Genomic DNA, 25,409 nt, shown 5'->3' on the forward strand with positions numbered 1-25,409 from the left:
TAGCTTGTATTTATATTATTTATCAACATAGGCCTATTTGTTTGTGATATTTCAAGCGTTTTAAAATTTCAAAATAATTCCATTCGTCCTACACGGTTGACGATGAAAATTTACTGAATTTAGAGAATGCAATGCGGCCACCACCTGGTTTGTGGCAGAGAAGAACACTTTGTTTACATTTTGAGAGGACTGCCTGGTCTTCCCTAAAACCAAGTGGAGGATGATAAGATCTCAATGTGGTCATCTTTTGCAGTGTGTCGATTTTGAACTGCTTCTTTTAAGGAAAAATAGATCTATTGATACATAAAAGAACATTATAATTTGCACAAGTTTTACTTTTTGCTAATTTTCTAATGGCTTGAAAAAGTGCAAAATAAATTTAGCACCAAATCATTCACTTCCACAGTTAATCTTTTTCAGATGTATGCTTCATAATTGTGATGATGTACGAAAATTTGCTATTAGATTTGCCTATTTAATTTTGCTTACAAAAATTGATACAGTTTGTGTGTCCATGAATCGTAATAATTTAATATCAAAATGACTTCATCAAAATTGAATCTACATATAAGTATATCAGACTAAATGTGACAACTGAAATATTGCAAGATAATTCAGTACTATGCAGTATACGTTAATTTTAAAATGAAAAGACACTTGAACAAAATTGTGACTCATAACTTTCACGACCTTCAATGTAACAATTGCTTTTTATAACAAACTTAGGATATGAAAACAATGTTCATTCAATAGGCCATAAAGGAAAATATAAGAATAAAAATCCTTATTAAAATGGCATTGTATTGATATAAAAAGCCTTCAACTTCCTGTGGGTAATTTGGTGTATTCATTGGGTGTCAAATATATTTAATATCATTTCAAATGTCTTGGTTCATTGACCTATATTTGACATTGTTACTAGTGTCAGTCTGACATTTGACCTTAGGTTTGTAGGGATGAGTTTTGATACCCAAAATAGACTAAGAGGATGCAAAGTTCATATACTGGTTCACTACTGGATTTTGTCCTTAGGATAAACTTGTGAGATTCTGTGGCCACATTTAGAAGAGTGATTGACAAATCCAGGGTTTAGTACCAGAAGGCACTATCTGCAATAGCTGCCATATAGACATTAAACGATTTCTGCATTCTATATTGTACGCATCTAAACATATCTCATCTGGCAGCTATTGCAGTTAATACCTTCTTGCTCTTAATCCTTAAAATCTGCCCTAAAATATTGTAATCCCTGAGAAAGAATAACAAGCAATTGAACCAGGGAGCTAGTAACAACTTTCACTGATTGAAGTATGAGTAGAATACAATTACAGAGTTCACAAAGTCAAAAAGTTTTTATTTTATAGTGCAATGCACTGTGCAGTTACCATGACAATGTCACAAACACAAATTGATGTGTACTTTTCCTGTGGGTTGAATATTTTGGTTGCTGTGTAAATAATATTACTGAATCTTATAATTACTTGAGAACAGCGGCAGATGATGTGATGCATAGGGTTGCATTGTAGACATGAGTCTGATAGTTTGACAATATCATATCATGCAGAAGAAAGACTCATCTTCTGATGTTTGCTGCAGATGTTCGAAAATCATGAGCATTTATTATGCTGTGAAACTGTGAAATGCAGCATTTGGATCAGGGTCTTAGCTAGGATTTGACAAGTGCCCATTGGTTTTTTTTACTAAAACTGCCTGTCCAAAATTTGACCCTGGAAACATATATAGGCCTAGGCCTACCTGTCCCTGACCTCTGCCCTTTCTGGGGCTCAGTCAGTTCAAAACGATATTGCCATAAGTCTTGATTTGATTTATTTGTTTGGTCTTGTTTTGAGTTCACAGAACTTATTCAAGCATCATTTTTAGAATTTCAAGCATATGTCACACAGGCATTAATCTTGCCTGTCCCAGGATAAAACGGCATGTCCAAAATGACAGGTGGACAGGTTGCTAGCTAACATCGTGATTTGGATCCTATGATTTTCTTAGGCCAAGGGTACAGTTGGGTTATGCATTGTGATATAAGTGGAATGTAATCAGTGGAATTAAAGCTGATTGGACTTGTTTTGAGATTATCGTAAAAAGACAACATTTCATCTCAATGAAATTAAGAACAAGGGCATTAGACCCTAATAGTAATACAGTGCATAAAGGATTTTGGTGACAAGATTCCAAATTCTTTCTCTGAAGTATTTAGGCCTAAATAGTATTTCCTACAATTTTCTAGTCTAGAAAATCTTATTGGCAACAAACAGGGGAAATCAGTTGTTTATGTTATTGCTATTGCTGCCAGATCCCATAGGACATAAGTTGTATGATGACCAATTTAACTTGGCCCAAAATGTTCATGGCCCACTTAATTCTCCATGTGGTACAGTTGAATCATTTAAAATCATGTTTAAATGTGACTTCTATAAATGCGCAGCCAGTGTAACTGTACTGAATTCTTTATGGGAGCATGCTAGGGCTGTAATTTAGGGATTCAATCATGTTTTACCGTTGTTAATATCACCGATATGACCAACGGCTTAACGTTCCTTCCTAAGGACAGCATTGTCTCATGGTTTGTATTATAACCCAGCTCTAATTGCACCACGGGAGAGCGGAATTTAATTTATAGGCCTATATGTTGCCAATTAAATTCAGGTTCGAACATGGGACCTCATGCATCAGCGTAATTCTAACTACATTGTATACTGAGGCGTACTCTCCCTATAATTTAACACTGATGCGTCTACAATACATCTGCATTGTCTGCATGGTTTACTTACGAGGACACCTTTACCAGCTTGAACAATGTATGCAGACACGCCCAACGAAGCCCTGAGATGTGTATTGTAATTGCAGGGCTGGAAAAATAAAAAAATTCCCTGGAAGATGATCAAAATTTCCCTTCAAAAAGACAAATTTCCCTCCAAATTCCTATGTATTTCTTTGTTTAAGGACCTTAATTTCCCTCCAAACTTCCAAATTTCCTGGTAAGGAGCTTCCCACCTTCCACATTTTTCCAGGCCTGTTGTAATTGTAGTACTGGAGCATAGGTTAGGCAAAAAAAAAGGTTGTCTCAAAGCTTGCGCGCGCATTTGTAAAATCGCGCAATTTGACAAAAAAAGAAATGCAGATTTTTTTTTCATTTAGTTTTTCCCGGAAAAATTCGGGGAAAATCAGACTTTTTTTCTCAAAATACCATAAAAAAGTGGGGAAAAAAAAAAAAAATTGCATTTCACATTTGTTTTCAAACCACTCGTGAGCTTTGAGACAAACCTTTTTTTTTGCCTTATGCAAAATCAAATCTGGGTTATATGAAGAAGGTTGATTAAAATCAAAGTGAAAAGTCATCAGACACTGTAGAGTGATAGCTGCTGACACTTGATTGGTTATTTTTAGATTAAAACCATACAATGAATGGCTAAAGTTAGCATCAGTAATGTACCCATGTCCTTCCTACTCTGCTTGGAGGGAATTCCTGAATAGTCCAAAGTTGTGTCCACACGATTACTGATATCTAACCACAAAAAATCTTACAATATCGTACAAGGAAAACCAATGTGCACCAACCGTCCATCCCATGTGATGCTAGGATGCTATCATCGTATAAATTGAGTGTGCTTGGCATGCGTGAGGTCTAAGGTTCGAATCATGGTTTACCAAGTGACCTCTTTGTTCATCTTCTACCCTTTTTTGTTCCTTCTTTCCCTTCTGATAGCAAAAAAACCATGGGCTGTGTTAGGGTTAAGCTGTATTCATGCTCCCATCCCATAAATATTGAATCAAGAAAATCTTAAGGTTAATTTAGTCATGTGAATACGGCTAAGAAACAATGAGCTTCAGTGAGCAACGGTGTGTACATGCATTACGTGTCTGATTTAGCCATTTAGGTCTAGCGGATATTTGCTTGCAGTTGAACATTCAGACTGAGATATGTTATTTGAGCCAAGTCATGCAAATCGCATGCAGACCAATATTTGATAGCAGTTTAGAAGCTAGGACAGGACTGAACTGAATCAGTTCTTATGGTTCTGGTTAGTAGTGCAGTGGTGCTTGTAGTGGGCTAGGAACAGTGGGCTGGGAACTGGACTATAAACTCAAGGTTGTGGGCTCGAATCCTAGGTGTACATGTTGATGGTAAGTGCATTATATTCTAGTCATTTGACAATTCAACTCATTTGATTTGACTCCTCATTTTTCCCCAAAATTTCTAATTTTTACATGATATTAATTGTAATGTACTAATAACCACAGACCATATCAAGGCCTTAGATGTTGTATTCTGAAAATGAGGCCAAAGCCAAAGTTGCTTTTTTGGCTGATATACGGCCATTGTGTCGTGAAACCTTTTTAACTGATATACGGCCATGTGTAGTGCAACCTTTTTGAGCATATTTACATGTACATCTTTCAAGCTTGAAATCAACATGATATTTTACATGCACCTCACCCCATCAAAAGTTTACATTTCCTGAAAGGAAAATGCACAAGGAATCCAAATATGACATTATTTACAAGTTGTCCAGGTGCAAAATGTCATATAAAAATGAACTTTTTCACTTTTTTCACTTTCATCTTTCAAGCCAAATTTTTTTCACCTCTAATGAGTTCTCATCATATTTGAACTTTCCATCCCTTCAGAAAATGCATACTTTGTAAGACCCTTCTCCAGTATCCTGTAAATTTAGATCATGAATTTTACACAGCACTGAGAAGGGAGTTTAAGCTAAAAACCAAAACAAAAAGTGTTGTTTATATATGGTTGTAACGTTACAGTAAATTTCAAGAGAGAAGCGCAACACCTCCACCTTATTTGGGTGGCGAGTTCAAGACGCATGGCCGCAGGTGCTTGTTTGTAGTAATGTGCCTCAGAAAAATTGAATATGCGATATTTGAGGAGAATTGATGCAGATTATACCCCCTGAGCTCAAGTCCCAGGATTTTCATGTGCCTCATTTTGTTTCACTTTTGGTAGCTTTTACTGTTTGTACAAAGAAAAAAAATATTACTAGTATTTCTTTCATCATTTTTTATTCATCAAAAAACTAAAGAATACAATGAGCTTAGCACTTTGGTGGTAGCTTGTTTGTGTACAGTAAATGGGCCTTCCAGGTGATTTTTACGAAGTTGATAGGCATGCTGTGTAGAAAACGGTTCAGGGCCTCTTGTATTGAACTACAAGAAAAAGGTATTCTAAACTTAAAGGGTATTTCGTGATCCACAGCCTCATCCCCCCACTTTTCTCAAAAAAAGTTGAGATTTTTATATCACTGGAAATATCTGGCTACATAATGTTTATGTACAAAATATTTCTTGCATATTAATTCGTTTAGCAAAGATATCGTGAAATTTGAATTTCATTCTGGTGCACCAGAACAAAATTACAATGCATTATCTATGGAGCAGTGTAATACACATAATCATGCATAACTCGCGAACGCAAAATCGTAATCAACTGAAATTTTGGGAATAGGTTTTTTTCGTGGATATCTAATGAAAAATGACATAAATAGAGGATGCTAGGATCACGAAATACTCCTTTAATTATGAACATGTAACTTCTTGAAATGAATTGCTGTGACAAGTATAATGCAGTAATAATCCTAACATTGTCTTAGGTGTTCCTGTATTAGACATCATTGATTTTAGTCATAAGTTTCTGCGGCAATATTTCTGTAGTCATGTACAGGAAACTTTCCTTTCATGGATTAAGGCACTATGACAGAGACCAGACAATATCAATTATTTCTTTGGTCTACTTCAATAGGACTTAACTTGACACTTGCTCTCCGCTCTCTCCTCTTATCTGTCACCCATTACTCTCTAAGATCTTGTTCTTACTGACTATGGACCACAATGGCCTCATCCCAATGGCATAGTCCAATAACCTCAATTAAACAATCATAGTGCAAAATTTGACCTCAAGTTGCCGAGGATGAGTTTTTGTATTTTTTTGAATTTTCAAAGGTCATTCAATGAATGTACAGATTGGGGTTAAAGAACTGTGCACTAATAGATGAGAATGTTTTGGATCCTAGTGACTGGGCACCTCGCATCACCTCGCTTTTATTCTCCTGCATTCCCGGTCTTATGAAGTTGATAGGCAGGTTGCGTATAAAAATTTGAGGACATCCAAGAAACCCAGGAGCCAGTGCACATTTTGCTCAGGGGCCCAACTTATTTTGAGACCTGTCTCTACAGACTTTGCTCTACCAGTCCAGTCCTGCATTTGTTTTGCAAGTGCACAACAGCACAAGGTTCAACTTTGCATTCCTGTAAGACTACACAGGTCTGATGTGGATCTCTCTTGCTGTTATCTGTCCCAATATGCCCATAATTGTATGCTAGTGGGACCATTGTCTTATCTTGTCTGACTGTCTGCCTGCAGCCTGTAGGCCATCTATTTACAGCAATATCAAAACATTCAGGAAATGTTTCTTTTGTAAGATGACACTTAGTGTTTAATGGGGGGGAGACTGCAGACATCTCTGCTATTCAAGCAGGCCATGGAAGTAGAAGCAAGGCATTAGCCAGAGGGGTGTCCAGGTGTCATTTGGACGCCCTGTTTTCAATTTGGACACCCTAAAATTCTGATTTTTATAAATGGAGTGAATAGGTAGCGGACACCCTGATCTTGTAGAATAAGGTATTTTTAACCATTTTGGACACCCTAAAGACACAGGTCTCTCTGGCTAATGCCTTGAGTAGAAGAAGTGTTATATAGTGTGACATTACACATAGTTTGCTGATACTTCAGGGATGTGTGTGTCTGCATGTTTGTGGACTAGACATTACACACATTTTTGCGGAGACTTGTGGGATGTGTGTCTGCAATATTGTATGTAGATTCACTAGATGTGTGAATCCATATGTAATGCAGGAGTAATACAGGAAATGTTATGTATCCTAATTACTCTATTATTGACATTGTGCAAATAACCATGATCATGAGGTCTAAGCTGCAAGATTTCGTTGGGAAAAGTGGGTAGATGGTGTGTTGCTAGCCCAGGATTGCCGGGTTCAATGGGTGCAAATGAGAGAATTGAATCACATAAAAACTGTTATTTGTGTAACATTTTGGGGTTTTTTTCTACAGGGAATGCAAGAATTATTAAGGGTAGAAGAGGTATTGTTGGTCGAAGCAGTAAAAAAAAATTGATTTTTTTTATCTAAATTAATATATTATTATTGAAAAATAACACTTTGATGTTTTGCAAAAGTTCATTCGAAAAATCATATACTTTGAAAACTTGCTTGATTTATTGTTGTAAATGAGTTATTATGTATGTTTTACAAAAGTTTTGTTGTTTCAGCCCTCTTTACAACATACCTCAAGAACCACAGCACCTACAAAAAGTATATCTGTGATATTTGAATTCTTCTACCCACTCGCTATGAAATGATCAATGCAATTTTTGCCAAAGCTCACTACCATTCGCAAGATGCTACGAACTTGCAACAGTTTAAAATAGTGGCTAACCTTAAGGCTCATGCTTTCCTTTTGCCCTTCGGTCCAGTTGCGATTGCAATGCTTCACAACTTGCCCATCAGCATTTCATTTTGTGCAGTTCTTGTCATATTTTAATGCTTCTCCAGAAATGGCATGATGAATGAAAACAAAGGCCCTGCTTCAGAATTCAAATCACATGGTTAAAGATGCTGCTGTTAGCTACACTCATTTGAAATATTTAAACTTGATGTTCAATCAGCCCATTCCTGTGAAGTTTAAAATTGCAATGAAATTTAGTTGTAACACAAGATCCATGTAAAGTGTGCTGAGGCTTGTGGATCAACGCTCTAGGCGTTGTGCCAAAGCGTAGCGCACTATAAATCACTGCGCTTTTTTTTTTTTTTTTTTTTAATACAGCTCATGAGTAGTGTTATTTCGATTCAGAAAATGAATTTCAATTCAATTCAGATTCAATTCATATTTTATGATGCAATTTCAATTCAATTCTTCTGGTTTAAATTATTTTGATTCAATTTCAATTCAATGCATTGAAATTAACTGCTAACCAATTTCAGTTCTAATTCACAGCATTTGAATTCAATTCTTATTACCAACACTGATACATTTTACGTCCGGGCATTTGGCTAAAAGCAGTTTAGGGAGAAAGTTTATTGTAACTGATAAGCTGACAATACTGGTGTAATGGCAGAATCAAAATTCATGTTGTATGCATTTTCGTTTCAATGAATTGAATTGAAATGAACAAAAAAAAAAACCATTTCGATTCAATGCATTGAATTGAAATGAAAAAATAAACATTTCGAAGTGAATTGAAATGAAAAAAAAGGCCAAAATCAAATTCAATTCCTATTCCAATGCATTGAAATAAATCTACTCATATTAGGTCTCAGCCACAGAAAACATATATCTAAAGCTCTGTGCTACATTATAAGCGCAGTTGGTTGATCAAAAAGTTCAAGATCAGTGAAAGTGTAAACTTTTGTGTTCATCAGTAAGGTCATTTGTTTTCTACTAATTCTGCCACCAGAATGTTATTGTATTCCATTGTTTGGCTATTTGTATCTGTTATATTAGCCCTTCATACTATAATAGGCCATTGTTTGAATGTTCTCTGGTATTTCTATTCTAATATTTAAGCTGGTACTAGCATCACAATAGAGCTTAATCCCAGCAAGGACCTCATACTTGCACCTACACTTCAGTTTGATACAACATACCAGCCATGGTTGCCAAACCCCGCGTTTGGTAGCCCAATTGGGCGACTTTTGAAGATTTTTCCCACGACTTTTGACAATTTCCTGTCCCACAGAAACCAATGGTTTTAAAAGAAAAAATTTGGGCGACTTTTCAACATTGGCTCCCGCGACTTCCGATAGTTTCCTGCCCCATAGAAACCAATGGTAAAGAGAAAAATTGGGCGACTTTTCGATTATTTGACCCGCGATTCGGACTAAAATCTTTTGGCAACCCTGAGTATTACATAAAGAGGACAGTGAACTGCCTAGAAGTCCAATGCTAACTTGTCTATTGTGTGACTTGTTTATAACAGTATAATTTTACCTTGTATCTTTTCAGACTGTGATGGGATCAACTTGACTTAATCTGTAAGAGAAAATAATACCGGAAACCTGGAATAATATTTGCTTGACGCTTGATGCCTGTAGCAAGCTGACACTTAGGAATATTATATAGCATAAACGGTGCTACATTATTTACGGATCTATATCATTATATAAGCATATGGAGAATAATATGTTACTGTGTTAACTGTGTGGTGTTTGCTGAAGTACTTTATACTGGATCTATAATATACTGGACCATTTTCTAGGATATTTTATTGGTAAGTAAAATTCGTAAATTACATTTTTGTTGCATGATTGGTGTTACAAAAAGGAGCAAGTTCATCCATGAGAGGTCGTGAACATTATGAGTCTTCTCCAGGTTAGAACTAGCCCGTTCACAAAATGTGATGCCTCTCAAATAGCTTGAAGCGAAGGAGCACTGAGATTGGTGAAATATCTGACTACAGCAGTACATACAGAGACTGTACATACTACTCCAGGTAACCATGTTGAGAAAACATCTGTAATTTATTATGTTCTTTAGACCTGGACTTTTGAGGTGATGGAGTGCAGTTCCACGCCATCACTACATGTCGATTTTGACGTCAAAATTGATCGTTGCCAGGTAACTGGTTCACACTATCTGTGTTTCGAACCACAATCAAAATGATCACAACACAAAGTCAATGGGGTGCTAACAGGTGTGCAAACCAAGTGTGAACCAGTAACTAAGTAAGGTATGACATATTCACTAAGGTGTTGAATACACGCCGGCTCTTTTATCTTCAAATATATTTCCAACCAAAGGATCCAACATTCTCATGGTTCGTGGGGAGAGTGGAAGTCTGATTTTAAGCAATCTCTCCCATTCCCTCCCACCGCTCCCAGTTAGTCAGTGTTCCTTCTAATGATTTCAGCCTTAAAAATGAGCCTGGGACAATTGGGCAATTTTGTTAAAAATTCAATAAATCTTATTAATTTCTTTACTTTTTCACAATTTTCTCTGGGCCAATTTCTCAATTTGACTGGCGGATTGAACGCGGGACCTCATGCAACAGAGGGGAGTACCTTCTGCATAACCGCTGTGTCACACTCTCGCTTGTAATGCAATGTTTAGTATGCCAAAAGAAGAGCACACTGCAGCATTCTGAGATGTGTAAGTCTGTGCCTCACATTTTCAAAAGTAATTGCAAATTGAACCTGTCTTTTACAAACAAAGAATAACACATAATTTGTCACACTGTAGAGTACATCACAAAACATTTGCCGCATAAACGAGGAAATGAAATTGTTTATTATGATAAGTTTACTCAACGAGGTTCCGAAGGATATCGTGATGCAAGGCATCGATATACAATATAGCCTCCAGTATACGTTGATTGGGTCGAAGAGGATGTGAGGAAATGATTAGGGTTTATGCACTGTAGAATTCAGTCACAGGTAAAGATGCGTAAGGTCCACAACCTCAACTCCTTGGACTACATGTGTATGACTATAAGTTAGGTTTTTTTTGCAAGGCCAGGCTGATATGTCGTGCATGCAAGCTTCAAAATAAGCAGGCACACAGGAGCCATTTACTGAATGGTCATAACATTTTGGCTCCTGGTCCACACCAAAATCATATGAACCAGGCTCTACATTAAAAAAAATAAAAATAGAGAGTGGTAGTTAAAGCAGGTTTTGTATTTTAATGTGTACAATTGAAATTTAAATGACTCTTAGCTCTTTAAAAATGGCTCCTGGTTCACTAGATATTAATCACAGCACCAGGAGCTGCTTTTTCCAAATGTGTGGCTCCTGGTCCAGATCTGCTTATTTTGAGGCTTGCGTGCATGTAATAAACGTCAGGAGTGGTGTAGCCAGCTTTTGTAAATGGCAAATTCTGCCCGATCCGATCTGAATTATTTTATCACTGATAGTGGTTTTTTTGGTCTGAATTTAATTACTTCAGGCCCTGCAGATACATTATTCATATGTATTCCATCCTGTAAATATTGTTCCCCATTACACAGTTGGAGGGAAAACCCGTTATATCAGACTCTATTAGTACATGTTGGTGGCCCAATTGGGTGTTTTCTTGGAAACGCGACTATAAAAATGGCCAAGAGATATGATTTTGGGCTTCTTGAAAGGCATCTGCTCCATCTCCACACATGCATCTGTATTATAATTACCTTTACTTTAGCCTATCAAAAATTGTTGCAAACCCGCTGTAGATGTCAACATCAGTACACATGCTTGAGGCTACATATTGTGTGCAAACAATACTCTTTATGCAAACTCGTCATTAGAAACAATTTAATTTCCTCATTTGTGTCAAACGTTGTTGGTGCTACATTGAACCGTTCTGTACCAAGCAACATACGTGATGTACCGTGTTTATACAGATGAGCATTCTATGGTAGACACAGCTTAATATTTGACAGAGCATGAACCCCCCAAATCCTCTCAAGGTGTGATATACCTCACGACATCTACCTAATCCACATCGTGCTACGGGCCAGAGAAGATATCTGAGACTTCCCACAATGCACTGCTTTCATTTCAATTTTCTGTACTGATTTGCTATCCAGTGCAACATGGGCCGGTAGCTACAAAAGGTACCTTAATGAACACAGTACATCCAAATCTAGCAAATTTTGAAATTATGTTTATTTCATGACCTTAATTGACCCATGTTCAGGCAGTCATGAAAACAAATGGAACATGTACAATATAATAGAAGTGTCATGACTCATTGATGAAATGAGGTGATATATCATGTTGCAAAGGATTCTGGGAAGGGTAAGATATCTTTCCTGGCTACTGGCGATGTCTTGCATACATACAGCCTTTGCTCTTTACCTAACTCGGCATAACAAACAATTTAATTTCCTTACTCCAGGTAAAGTTTCTGAGAGATTTATACAATGTAATAGTGCTATCTGGGTTTGTTATCGTTGTGTTATTGGGAATTAAAGGTGCGAGGTGCAGCAAGGATTTGAAGGCACTATGTATCTATAGTATGTTGTATGTTCTTGGAGGAGCTGGGTCGTATTGGAGCTACGTGTAGATATAAATAAGGCCATATCAGTGCTGTGCAGTTGGAGGGTTATCGTTTTCGTAGAAGAAAAAAAAAGTAATATAAATGTAAATAAGTGGATATTGACAGGCCGAAGTGTCCATCTCTCTTTTGAAGCTATTGGCCAAACTCCTGTCGCTGTGGGGGATCACTAAAGGTAAAGGTAAAGGAGACGATCCTGTATAAACAGTGATCGGAGTGCCCATCTCTCTTTCATTGGCGATTGGACCAGACTGTAATGTTGCTATAGGGGGATCGCTACACCTCTACAGCGAGTCTGTTACCTTCCCAGCATTTAAGAATGCCGGTACCCATTTATACACCTGGGTGGAGAGGAGTAATCGAGATAAAGTACCTTACTCAAGGGCGCAACACGATGGTATCGCTGAGGCTCTAACCCGCAACCTTCCAATATGAGTCGGAGCCCGTTCCGCTCGGCCACCATGCTCACTACACTATAGCAAGCATCGAGTCTGTTCCCCTTCTCAGCATTGATTAAAGCGGGTAGCCATTTGTACACTGGGGTTTGGTGAGGCAAATACTGGTGAAGAGCCTTGCCTAAGTGCACAACACATTGACGCCGAGGGGATTCAAACCCATGACCTCAAGTTACCTCGCAATTAGGAGTCAAAGTCTTCAACTGCTGCATCACCATGCCCTCCCTCCAAAAAGAAACCAAAACATAAGCCTACAAGAAGAGCCTGTACATAAACTGGGGTTTTGAAAAATTGGAACATTTAATTGTTTGGATACAGTTTGAAATTTGAAAAGAATTATGCAGAAATTTGATGCTATTTTTGAAGCCACATCAGGGTCTCGAACTTGAGTAACTCTGTTTTCATGCAACTGCAAAATGTCTCTTTTGAGGTATGTGTATAAATTAAAGTTACCAAAAATTTCATACTTTTAAAGACAAGTCAAAGTATCATCAGCTCATCAAATATACAATGTATATACTTGTGTTTCAGCATAATAGTATCCTTTATTCATCCAGGGATGCTCTGAGATGAAGCTAGTTACCGAGGTGTTAATATGTAAAAAGGTCATCCGGTCTCTAGACAATGATGAGGATGAGGATAGAGAGGATGAAGATAGAGGAGATGGGGAGGTTTTCAAGTTGATCAGTGAACTTTTCTGACACTACTAAAAGCGAGTGTCAAGACGCATCTTTATTTGACAGCAATATTGATGTATATATTATTTATAGACTGTGGTCAGCTAGACACAAGGCGATTTTATATCACAGAGAGAAAGGTCTTATCATCTGTACACAAGGTGTGATGTGTAAGGAGGCATTCACCTTTGCAGTGAACTGTCTCCTGTTCTCATACCTGGCGTGAGTGTTGACAACTTTAAAACATGTACGATGTTGGAACTAGCCCAGTTTGTGGACTGAGACATCTCTTTCTCTCATTGTCTTGTTCTCCGTCTGTTGGGGTGCCTGTCTGTCTATCTGGGTGGGTGGGGGTGTCTGTCAGTCTGTTTCTCTTTTTCTCTCTTACGCTTAGTCTCCTGTGAGTGTATATCTCCTCGCATTCCCATCGCTTCCTTTCATCCTCACTCTCATTCTCTCTTTCTTTGTTTCTTTCCCATCTGTCTTTCTGAATTCTCTCTCTTGGCTCCTGGAATTGTATCTCTCCTCTCATTTCATCTCTTTGTTTTCATCCTTCTCTCATTCTCTTTCTCCATAGCTTTCTCCCCCCTGTCTTTGAATAAATCTATTCGTCTATCAGTCTGTCTGTCTGTCTGTCTGTTTTTCTCTTCTTTCCCTTGGCTGTAGAGCTGTCTTTACATTCCCCTATATTGGTATCTCACATTCTATCTCTCTCCCAATATGGTATACACAGTATAGTGTCACAAACCAGGATTATCATTCTAGCTCAACTTCCCATGTCTATCCTTTAGAAAGATTCCAAGCAAAACCCTTTCATGGCACCACTTACAGCCCATATAGATGCAATCGGCTTTCTAACGCAATTAAGTGAGTGTCATATCGTGGTAAACTTGATCTAGGGCAGTCGTCCCCGTAGTCATCAAAGGAGAAAAGTAATGAAGAAATGTGTGATGAATGTAAATGCACTCCCTTATGAGAACAGGGTACCTTGCCTGCATTCATTTGGCTGTTTTCTATTAGTCCTCTCAAATTGTACGCAATGTTCAGAATGAAAGTGCAAGCTACGTGTACATTAATCTTGTTCTACGAACTTGATTCTAGCCCGTAGGCAATACTTGAGTTGTAAACACCTTCAGCAAGCTGTAACATGGCTGTGACTTGCCTGGGTATGTAGTTGTTAAATTTAGCCATGCTATTATTGCAAGTTTAACTTTATTGTATTGAAATGATGGTGAGCAAGTTAACAACAGCAAATAGTGAGCCGGGGTGCGTAGGTGTTTGCCAGCAAACGAGGACACACACTTGTTTTTCACATTTATACCGTTTACTTCTCTGCAATGGTTGACAGTCCTCTGTTCAAGGAGGTCTGCAAACGAATGCATTTGCATGTGTGTAATGTATTTGCGAAATATGTCTTCTATCGTTTGTGAGATAAAAACGTCCGCAGTTGCTAGGTAATGACACAAAATGCACACAAAAATGTTGGAAAACGCCCTTGGTATGTCAATTAAGCACGGATTCAGACGGCAGCGTTTGCATAGTCCTAAAAACGGTTTCCATGTTTGGAGGCGATTACACGTGAGGGTGTGTGTGCTTAGCCTCTGCGGTGCTGGGGTGTGTGCGTGAGGGACGGGGGTAGATTTTCCCATCCATTGGGGGACATTATTGTGTGTTTTTCCAGGGATCCCTGGTTTTTCACACCAAGCAGGGACAACCAGGACTGTAACCAGTCATTGCCACTTCCACATTGTGAACAATGTAAAAATGTATAGGCCTAACCCATGTCTAGTTTGCTGGTGTAAAATTATTAGGTAATGGTTCTATAGTAAAAAAAGTCCAGTGGGTCCACGGCTTGGAGCTTATCTTTGGGTTTGCAAGGTCCTCGTTAGATATATGTAAAAGTTGTAGGTCCTCATATGCAGGTCTATACAAGTAGGTGTGTGGGGACTGTGGGGTTTATGCATCATGCCTGAAAAATGTGATTTTTTTTCCCAAGAGATGTAAATTTCTCGCCAACTTAGCTGTATTGCCAATTTTTTCAAGGCCTGTAAAATATGCATGCTTTTGCATACAAGGAAGGTCAAAATTGAACAGTAACATGTCACATGTTCTGATAGCAATTGTCCAATGGTCTCTTCATTTCTTTCTTGTATCAATTATGGAAATTGAATTCTAAAAAAAGAGCGATCAAATTCGAAGGAATTGAACAAGCTGCAAGGAATCTTCTCACAAAATTACGTGGATATTGAACATACTGTAGTGCATGCTTATGCAGCAATAAGATGAACCATGAGTTGATTTGAACTGAGGTAAATAGGATGTGAAGTTTTGCCATGCTCACAGGTAATTGAACACAGAATTATGTAAATGACGAGTCCCATAAGCCCTGTCATTATCCTCCTTGCCCCAATTCCTAAATTCATCTCAATTTGCTCATCTTCATGCATACATGCATGCATGCTTAGTACAAATCTGCTTTACAGCAGCACTGATAAAATACTGTAAATTTTCGCGAGATTAATTTTTCGTGCTTTGCAAATTTTGAACTGTTTCCCTTGTTTTTAAATTCACGATTCTAAGTTTTCTTACATTGACCTATGCACCAAAGGAATATATTCGCGCGTTGTTATTTTCGCGACAGCAGCTTGGAACGCGAAACGTGCAAAAATAAATGTAGCGTAAAAATTTCCACTTTTACAGTATCTGCATGCGCACTTTGTGGATTCAAGTTGGAAAAAATAAAAAGGTACTTTTTTCTTTTCGGTTTTGTTTCACTAGTTCTGGTTGGGAAGATGTTTTTAGCTTGTACTGTATGAGTTATTACAATAATTTTTGCTGAACTTGTAAATGTTGCAAATATTCAATTGAGTATCACAATAGTACAAAATACATGTATACGCTCTTTGAAATGAAGTTATCAGTACTGTATTAACTATTATTGGAGGAAAAAAATAAGAGAGAAGCGCAACAAACACATTTAGACAAAGAGCGAGAGAGACAGACACCAAGACACACAGACAGAAAGTAACAGACAGATGGACACACAGATAGATAGACAGAAAATCAGTGGTGATGCCAGGAATTTTTCTGGGGGGTGGCACTTGGGGGAAAAGTGAATTCAGAGGGGGGGGGGAGGGGGCAAAATCAAGAAATTTTGTGCAAAATTGCTGCAAAAAGTAGAAATTTTCTCAATTTTGGGTTTTTACTGGAGGAAACAGGGTGTGGGGGCTAGAGTTGTGACTGGGGAAATTCCACCCCCGCCCGATGGCACCACCATTGCAGAAAATAGAGCGAGAGAAGTCCAAAGATTACAAATAAATAATAAGCATATCAGCGAGTTCAGTAGAAGATAGCACTGTAATTATCACAGTTATGACAACAAAGATGATAATGCATAGACATCCAATACTCCCATATCATATCATATCATCCTGTACATAAACTTGAAGATTTATTTATCAACCTCTCTATCATATCCATCTCAAAAGTGAAACCCTACAAGACAACTTGTATCGTCAAGGAGACCACATGATCACCAGGGAGACGACATCGCAGGACAAAATGTCAGAATGATACCGATAACGAGACTGGGCAAATGTAAATTCCATATCTTGTGGCGAATATGACAGATGTTCGGAGAGGTACAATTAGCCTTATCATTGCTGGATGATAATAACATCACTTTCGTTGCATAGTTCATGGACCTATACTTAAAAGCACACTTGCAAAATTGACCTCAAAGGTATGAAGTATGAGTTTCAGTACAAAGAAGAGACAAAGTTCAACAGATGAGCATACAGGTTTATGTAGAGATTGAACTGTGACAGGGGTGGATTTGAGTGATAGAAATGATGATCACAAGGGTACAATTAGAGGTATCATAGCGGGTAGAAATAACTCATGCTTTCTGATAACAAATACCAGAGAGCTGCTTGTAATCTTATATTGTCTATTTTTGTCCCCTTTGTTTTTATTGTCTGAATGTGTGCTGTAGGAAAGACTAATTAGACCAAAATTATGGAATAAGAGATGAAGATGGACATTGGGAAGCAATGCTGGTTTTTGCGGAGTGTCATGTTGTGATATAACATGCAGGGATTTGTTTGGAATGTGAATGGATTGTTGGCTGCAGACTGTTCAGAATTGTAATAGTTATAAAGTATATTTTATTAATTCAACTAATATAGATAACAGGGTAGAAATTAACCGACTGCACTGACAGCAAATGCTACTGGTGCCCCACTCACTTGCAGTGTTACTCCTCAGAATGATCCCATAATGGCACAGTTGCCTTGCCCCTAAACTTCCCTTTGCTTGTAAAATTCAATGTTTCTGGCTGATTTTTCCTGTTTTCTGCCAGTTTTCTGTCCGATTTTAAACCCATGTCCTTGCTTTTGCGCAATGAATATTTTTGTCAATTTGTCCTTGAAAGTGCTCGACATAGGTGTCATTTAAGTTTCTAGAATGATCATGTGTTACGCCTTGTTTGTGGGGGTAACCGCACCGAGATTATAAACAACTTAACTTCATAAAAAATTGTGATAAATATCAACATTATATGTGTGCACCAATAAAATAGATCAGCAATATTCTATTTTGATAATGAATATTATTTTTATGTCAACTGTTGCAGTGCATTGAACTTAATTTGACAGCTCTGGGACTGTTGCAGTATTATAGCTCAGCAGTAAAAAAAACAGTCATAGCCCCCTCTAGTGACAGTTGAAAGCCTAGTTTGATTTTTGACAAGTTGTAGGAAGCTATATGAAGAAGCCATATGGGTTTGTGGCCCTCATGAACTAACCCAGAGAGAGCCACAAATAGTGCTAATTTAAAGAAGAAAGATTTCATCACAGATATTGGAACACATTCCAATATCTGTGATTTCATATAGTAGGCCTAAATGAAATGAATAACTTCAGATCTTTAAAGAGACAAATAGGTCCCTATAGCAAACAAGGGTGAAATTACGTGGGAGACGGGAGCCGTTTGGCCCCAGAAACTCTGAAATGGCCCCTGGTCCCATCGTAATTTTAGTTGACCAGGGGACACTTTTCTCATGAAACTGGCCCCCTGAGTAGTGAACCAAATATATCAAATTCAAAGCAAAGTAGTGCTTATCTAACTAATCCAGCCTGCACATCTTTATTTTTATTGGCCTCTTGGTAATTGGAAATTGCCCCTGGATCCTACTTAAATTTGTTGAACCAGGTGCTATTTTCATTAAGAGGCCCCTGGTTCATCCAAAGTGGCCCCTGGCTCACTCCAAGTGGCTCCTGGTTCAAGCTCTCTTATTTTCACTCTTGATAGCAAAATGTATGGTGTTGGATTCCGGGTGTTGGATAAAATAGATAAATGGTGCATCAAAATATCTCTATTGATTCAGTTGGTAAAAAGAGAGAAGCAAGTGTCCCCATCCATTGATTCACCTGTCTCACAGGCAGGTGATCACAAAATATATGGCAGGAGAAGCAAAATGCACCCATTCATCACCATCATCATTGCTGATGATGAAAAATCTTAAATTCACTTGGTAAAGTTCAATTGGATTAGAAAGTATAACAGTTCACATCAAAAAGTTATGGAAATAAGCTCCATTTTGGTTTTCATCACACATTGTAGTGCACCATAGTGGAATCTTAAAATGTGTGGCTTGCTTTGGTAAAGCCTGCAATTCCAATAGGAATGAGCAATTTTGACATCCTGCTTCTAAACCTTTGAAACACACACACTCAAATTAAGGGCAAAATGGTCAATTTTTTTGACCAAATAAGTACCGGTAACTCTTGATTTTATGGCATTATACTTTCTTTTGAAATTCTTACTTCTTTCTCAAGTTACAGTGCCTAAAGAATTTGCAAGAATCCATTCTCGCAGATATTCTACCATGTATTACATTGTATAACTGATTTTCTTGAATCTGAAGAGATTCTAGTAGATATTTTGAGCCTACACTATGGGGGGGTGGGGGAGGAGAATGTAAAGGTTCTCATAAATTCTGTCAAATCGATTCTAGCAAGGTGAAAGAAATGAAAGAAAGTCTACCCTTGTGCTGTACAGACTGTGTTTCAACTTTCATGTGCATTTTTAATAGTCATAAAACTCTGCATCTATTTCATACCTGATGCAGTTACCTTTTGATATTAAATTTATAGAACCATTCTCCCTGACTTTAAGTCCGTGGAGATGTAACTTGTGTGGGGTGTGGATAATGTGCGAGTTGCGAGTTGCGAGTGCGAGTTGCGAGTTGTGAGTTGCGAGTGCGAGTTGCGAGATGCGAGTTGCGAGTTAGATTTGCGAGTTGCGAGATGCGAGTTAAATTTGCGAGTTGCGAGTTCAAATTTGCGAGTTGTCAAAGGAAGTTGCGAGTTGGTTTGCGAGTTGCGAGTTGACATTTGCGAGTTGCGAGTTAAAATTTTGCGAGTTGTGAGTTAAAATTTTGCGAGTTGCTAAGAAGAGTTTCGAGATGATTTGCGAGTGTTGTTCACAATGGGCATTTAATTAAAGACTACATGCAATTGAGTGTATTGACAGTTGCTTTGAAAATATTTCTCCTTGTGATACATGTCTGATAGGCCGATATCTTTAACGTTAAAGTTGCAGGTGACTTTGTGGTGATGTTTTACAAGTACACATTGTGTAGCACTACTTTCGGGCTCTGTTGCTTTAGTAGTATACTATCAAGCTGGGTTGCGTTCATCTTGTTTGTGAGTGAAGCGAGCACCGACCTTATAGCAAGGGCTAGTATTGGTGGAATATATCTTGGATCATCATAGGTATCAGAGTACAGCACAGAGCCTGTGCTATATAGCCTATATAATAGGCCTATAACAGGAAAGAGCTCTAGTGTAGTGGTGTCATGCATCATTGATTCTCTCACATTTGCACAAACAGGTTATAAATTACCTAGACTTATGCCCAGTCTACCTCGTCTGAGTCGAGCCAAGTCCGAGTCCTTTTGTCCGGACTCCAGACCAGGGTGCCAAGTCTGAGTCCAGTAAACTATATGAACTGCAGTCCGGCTCAAGTCCTGACTCAGTCCGAGTCCATGTTCAAAATGAAAAGTTATGAACATAATATCAAAGACTCCAAATAGAGATAAATTTGAACCAATCCTATTAGTGTATGGGAAGCACGGTGGCCCCATGCCTCGGGTGAGAGCATCATAATCGAAAGGTTGCGGGTTCAAGCCACACTGAGGCCAGTGGGTTGCGTCGTTGAACAAGATAGCTTAATTCCCAATTGCTTTACTCCACCCAGGTGTAAAATGGGGAGCTGCTGGGGTAATCACAATCTAAGTCACTGACAGTACCTGCGCATCAGTTGCGCACTTGGTGAAGCGAAAATATTCTAATATATCCTAATGTTAGCGGAATTGTTGAAGTGTGCTAATAATTAGGTCATGCCTAGCTGAAGCACACATTAAATCACCAACATTTATTTATTTTTATTTATTAAAATTTGGGTTTTTTTTAGTGTACACAGCTACAATGTGTGCATGTGTTAAATCGGTAAATCTGGCCCTGACTGCACAGGTGCACATGTACATGTATGATATACGTAACACATACCCCATCCTACATTGTACATACATGTAACAGTATGAAACCTTTGTGCTACCTGCTAAATACATGTTATAACTGATTGTAATGTATTTTCTGTGTTCACATTTCACCTAGATTTTCAGGTGGCTGGATCGAGTTCAGAGGTGTTGTTTAAACAGATGAGGAATTCAATAGGACATCCATTCATAAAAAATAATTTGAAGTGATAACAGTTAATGCAATCAATCTCCGACTCCGATATTTTGTATAGAGTCAGGTCACCTATCAACATGATCAAAATGAATCTTTAGTTCACATATTTGTGAGTGTGTTGATATTGTTTCTCCTCTGTTTAAAAAGCTCACTACTCTCTCAGGACTGCTCTCTTTTATAACAAAACTGGTGAACATTTATATTTTGTCTAATTTTGAGAAAAAAAACTGTTTGGAATTGACATCACATTAGTCAGATCAATTTAAGCAATGTTTACAGTAGCACATGCTTGAACTTTTCTATTCCTTTGTCTGGAAAATTTGATACCCCACTACATCTCATTATATAATTGAAAATAATCAAACACTATAATGTGGTTGAGCTTGAGGTATGCTTTGAGCAGGGAATCATAGATGATGGTCGTATTTTTAACTCTCAATGTAATGTCCAACGTTGTGCATACAACTAGAGCACAGGCAATGAAGGTCTAGTTCCAATAGGGGGTAAAACAATTTCTGTACAAATTTGACAAATTAGCAACTCGGAAGACCTCGCAAATGTAAACTCACAACTCGCAAATTTCAACTCGCAACTCGCAAAATTTCAACTCGCAAATGGCAACTCGCAAATCAACTCGCAACTACCCTTGGCAACTCACAAATACCAACTCGCAAATCAACTCGCAACTGCCCTTGGCAACTCGCAAATTTCAACTCGCAAACTCGCAGAGATTTTCAACTCGCATCTCAGAACTCGCAACTCGTACTTTCGCAACTCGCAACTCATAAAATACCTTTACCCCTTGTGTGTGGTTTATAGTAGGTGTGGGTGTGCATTTCATGGGTTGGTAAAATTGTACTTTCGGTACATATTCTAAATGGAGCACAAAATAATAACTGTCTTATGTTTTCTTATCCAAAACCAACTAAATTGAGTATGAAATTACATCTGTGGGAGTAGCATATGCAAGACTGGGAGACATTCTGCCAACACTCTATACCATGTGCATGACAAATTATAAAGTTTACATGTTCATGTCATTATTTTTTTTTTTTTTTTTTTCCCATAACCCTTTCCTTGCTAGTACCAAGTACAGAGGAGGTCCGAGCACAGTACGGTTCACATAATATTTATGTTTTATGGAGAGATATTTTTCAATTTTTACAACAATAATTGAATAAGTATAATAGTTGAAATAATTCAGGAATGCTGTAATTCTGTAGTTCTTGATATCAATCTAGACCTTCGAAATTGGGGATGTTATCGGAGAAGTTTGTGATTTTTGTTCCCATATTCATGATGTTGAAATGTCCATCTCCTAATACTGATACAATCTGCATATTCAAAATATTCACACAAATGGTAACTTTTGTTGCAATTTAACATATAATTATATTTGTAATGGTTTTAATTGGGATATAGGCCTATGCATGTAGATGAAAAATGCATTGAAAGATCTCTGCAAATGTCTAAAGAATATGGGTATTTTGTGTCTTAAAGATAGATAGTTAAAGCATGATGAATCTGGTTACCATTATACCCTTAATACTGAATCATCTCAGATTTGATGATTTTACAATCTACATGCACTTGGGCTAGATTGCATCAACATAGATTGTCTTCATCTTGTCACACATCATCAAGTGAATTTGTTGCTCAGCTGCCTGCCTCCACACTACAGTACATAGGCCCCTACATGTAGTTCACCACCATGACCACTAAGTTACCTTTACGGAATTAGAAAAACATCAGTGAGTTTTAACCACTAATCCAGATTTGATTTCTTTTAGGTGATGACTAAAAATCTGAAGCTTTTTTTCTGGGAGGCTATTTTCATTCATGCATTTGCAATTTGAGAAGAAAATTTATAAAGCAAGTTATATAGGAAGAATTTGTGAGAATTGTTCCCAGGGAATTATATTTTTGTTAGAAATTTTGTTCATATTCCTGATTCTGAGATTACACGAAGTTAACATTTTTCATGCCTGTGTTTTTACACAGATTCTTACATCATATTGTTATAACCTTTAAAATCTTCTTCCTCTTTTTTTTAATGTATTTTTTCCTTTTTTGGGCAAACTTTTGAAATATATATTTATTGAGGAATTAGGCCAGGCCAGTTGTTGACATGATAGCAATAACCTGCATTTTCAAATTATACAAACACTCTTATATATATTGTACATTTGTATGTATGATGAAAACAAATCACACCATCCTTTCCAATCTGCTCACAGATTGACTTCATGCAGTCACTAATCAGGCTAATTGTTATGAATATTTATGAGTGTGTTGTCATTTAATAGCTACTAAACTGTGAAGATTCATCATCATGTCCTGGCTGTCGGCAGGAGTGCGTTTGGTATCAGTGATGATGCGTGGTGATGATGATGATGCATGATGAGGAGTAGTAAAGAACGAAAAGGAGATGGTGCAAGGTGGTGATGTCTTTCTTGATGAATGGCTACAAGCTTTGTGTAATTACCATCTGTGCATCTATTTCTTACCTGTCTATATTTAAAAAGAATCATATGATCTCAATGGGGGTACAACTGACACTGACTGAAGCGTGATATTTTCACGGCATAGTTTTTTAACAATTTGAACTGTTCAGAAAAGTTATGCAGTTTCTTACATGTGTATTTGCGGTAATGATCAAACTAGCCTATAGGCAAAAATATTTTTACAAACAGCACCTATTATACTAGTTGCTTTGCGAAATGTGTGACTGACGTGCACTTTGTGAATTTATGTGAGCGTAAGTTGGAACTTTATTTGAATGTGCAGTAACAAAAACCAAATAATTTTATTTTTTGCCAATTATAAGCCAAACAAACTACATACACAAAGCAGTAAAAAGTCATGTTGGGAGAGTCACTTTTTTTTAAAGATTAGCAACTATTTTAAACTGCTGTGATTTGGTAGTTCGCAGCAAAATATTTTTACAAACAGCACCTATTATACTAGTTGCTTTGCGAAATGTGTGACTGACGTGCACTTTGTGAATTTATGTGAGCGTAAGTTGGAACTTTATTTGCATGTGCAGTAACAAAAACCAAATAATTTTATTTTTTGCCAATTATAAGCCAAACAAACTACATACACAAAGCAGTAAAAAGTCATGTTGGGAGAGTCACTTTTTTTTAAAGATTAGCAACTATTTTAAACTGCTGTGATTTGGTAGTTCGCAGCATCTTGTGAATGATAGTGAGCTTTGGCAAAAATTACATTGATCATTTCATAGCAAGCGAATTCAAATATCACAGATATTACTTTTGTAGGTCCTGTGGTTCTTGAGTTATGTTGTAAAGAGGGCTGGAACAACAACACTTTTGTAAAATGTAGGCTTCTACATAACTCATTTAAACAACAATATAAATCAAGCAAGTTTTCAAAGAGTATGATAATTATGTTAAACACCAAAGTGTTATTTTTCAACAATATATTGATTTAGATATTGAAAATCTATAGTTTGGTGGCTTTGAACAACAATACCATGTCTGCCTGGTAAAATGAAGCAGTATAATATGAATGCTGTGTTTACCAATGTATAGGCTTAAAGTCAATTGGCCACTGATTATCTAAATGTAAATAGCCTAGCCCACTTCAACTTGTTTTGGGAAGTCTTTGTGTGGGCTATCCCTTTCATTTTTCCATCATAATTATGATAATTTGAGGTTTGTCAGTCAATAAAATACTACAGTGACTCATGTGTACAAATATTCATCTAGTATTATTATGGTTTCATAATATTTATAGCATGGATAACAAACTCCCACATCAATAATCTGCAGCCTTTTTCTGAAATCCTGTTTGTGTTCCAAGTTTTCATTGAAGTTATTTTCAAATGTTGAAAACTTCAAACATTGTTTTACTTCAAAATTGTGGGGTGAGTTAATTTATTTTTGTTCTTATTTCATTTCATTTTATTTTTTTTGCATCATTCAACAAACTGTAATATGCTTGCTGCCATCTCTTTTGAAACTGAAATAGAGGGCCTCAATACTTCATGAGCCACAATTATATGTTCATACTGGAGGCAGCATTGGATGTAAGAAATTTTTTATGCATAGCATTATCAGCTTGCACTACTTGATATTTGTTACATTTACACACTTCACTGTTTAAGTCTATAAATAATCAAAATTGAGTAGCATTTTGCTCCACGATGCCAGCTACATTCAACGCTGACTGCAGGGAATATAGACAACAAGGTTGAACAATAAACATTTTAAAATTAATGTGCAAATTGATCCCTCCTAAATTTGGAGCACCGGTGTTGCTTGGGCTGTGCCTGTGACTGCCCCTTCTTATGATCATGGGGCAAGTCCTCTGATTGCAAGAGTTCTGGGATCACCATCCAGTCAATTCACTGACCTGTTTAGAACACCTCAGAGAGGGTAGGTCATGGTTTGAAGATTATAACTTTATTTAGGACTCA

General features: G+C 37.4%; 1 long non-coding RNA gene across 1 annotated transcript in view; it reads left to right on the forward strand.

Moving 5' to 3' along the window:
• The window catches only part of LOC140169103 (uncharacterized), a 118,169-nt gene that overhangs the window by 79,645 nt on the left and 13,115 nt on the right, over positions 1–25,409 (forward strand). The window contains exon 3 of the long non-coding RNA XR_011861355.1: positions 9,050–9,314. This is a non-coding gene — a long non-coding RNA (uncharacterized lncRNA). The remainder of the gene's footprint in view (positions 1–9,049; positions 9,315–25,409) is intronic.

This window comes from Amphiura filiformis, chromosome 14, assembly GCF_039555335.1.
Source record: "Amphiura filiformis chromosome 14, Afil_fr2py, whole genome shotgun sequence".
Lineage (NCBI taxonomy): Eukaryota > Metazoa > Echinodermata > Ophiuroidea > Amphilepidida > Amphiuridae > Amphiura > Amphiura filiformis.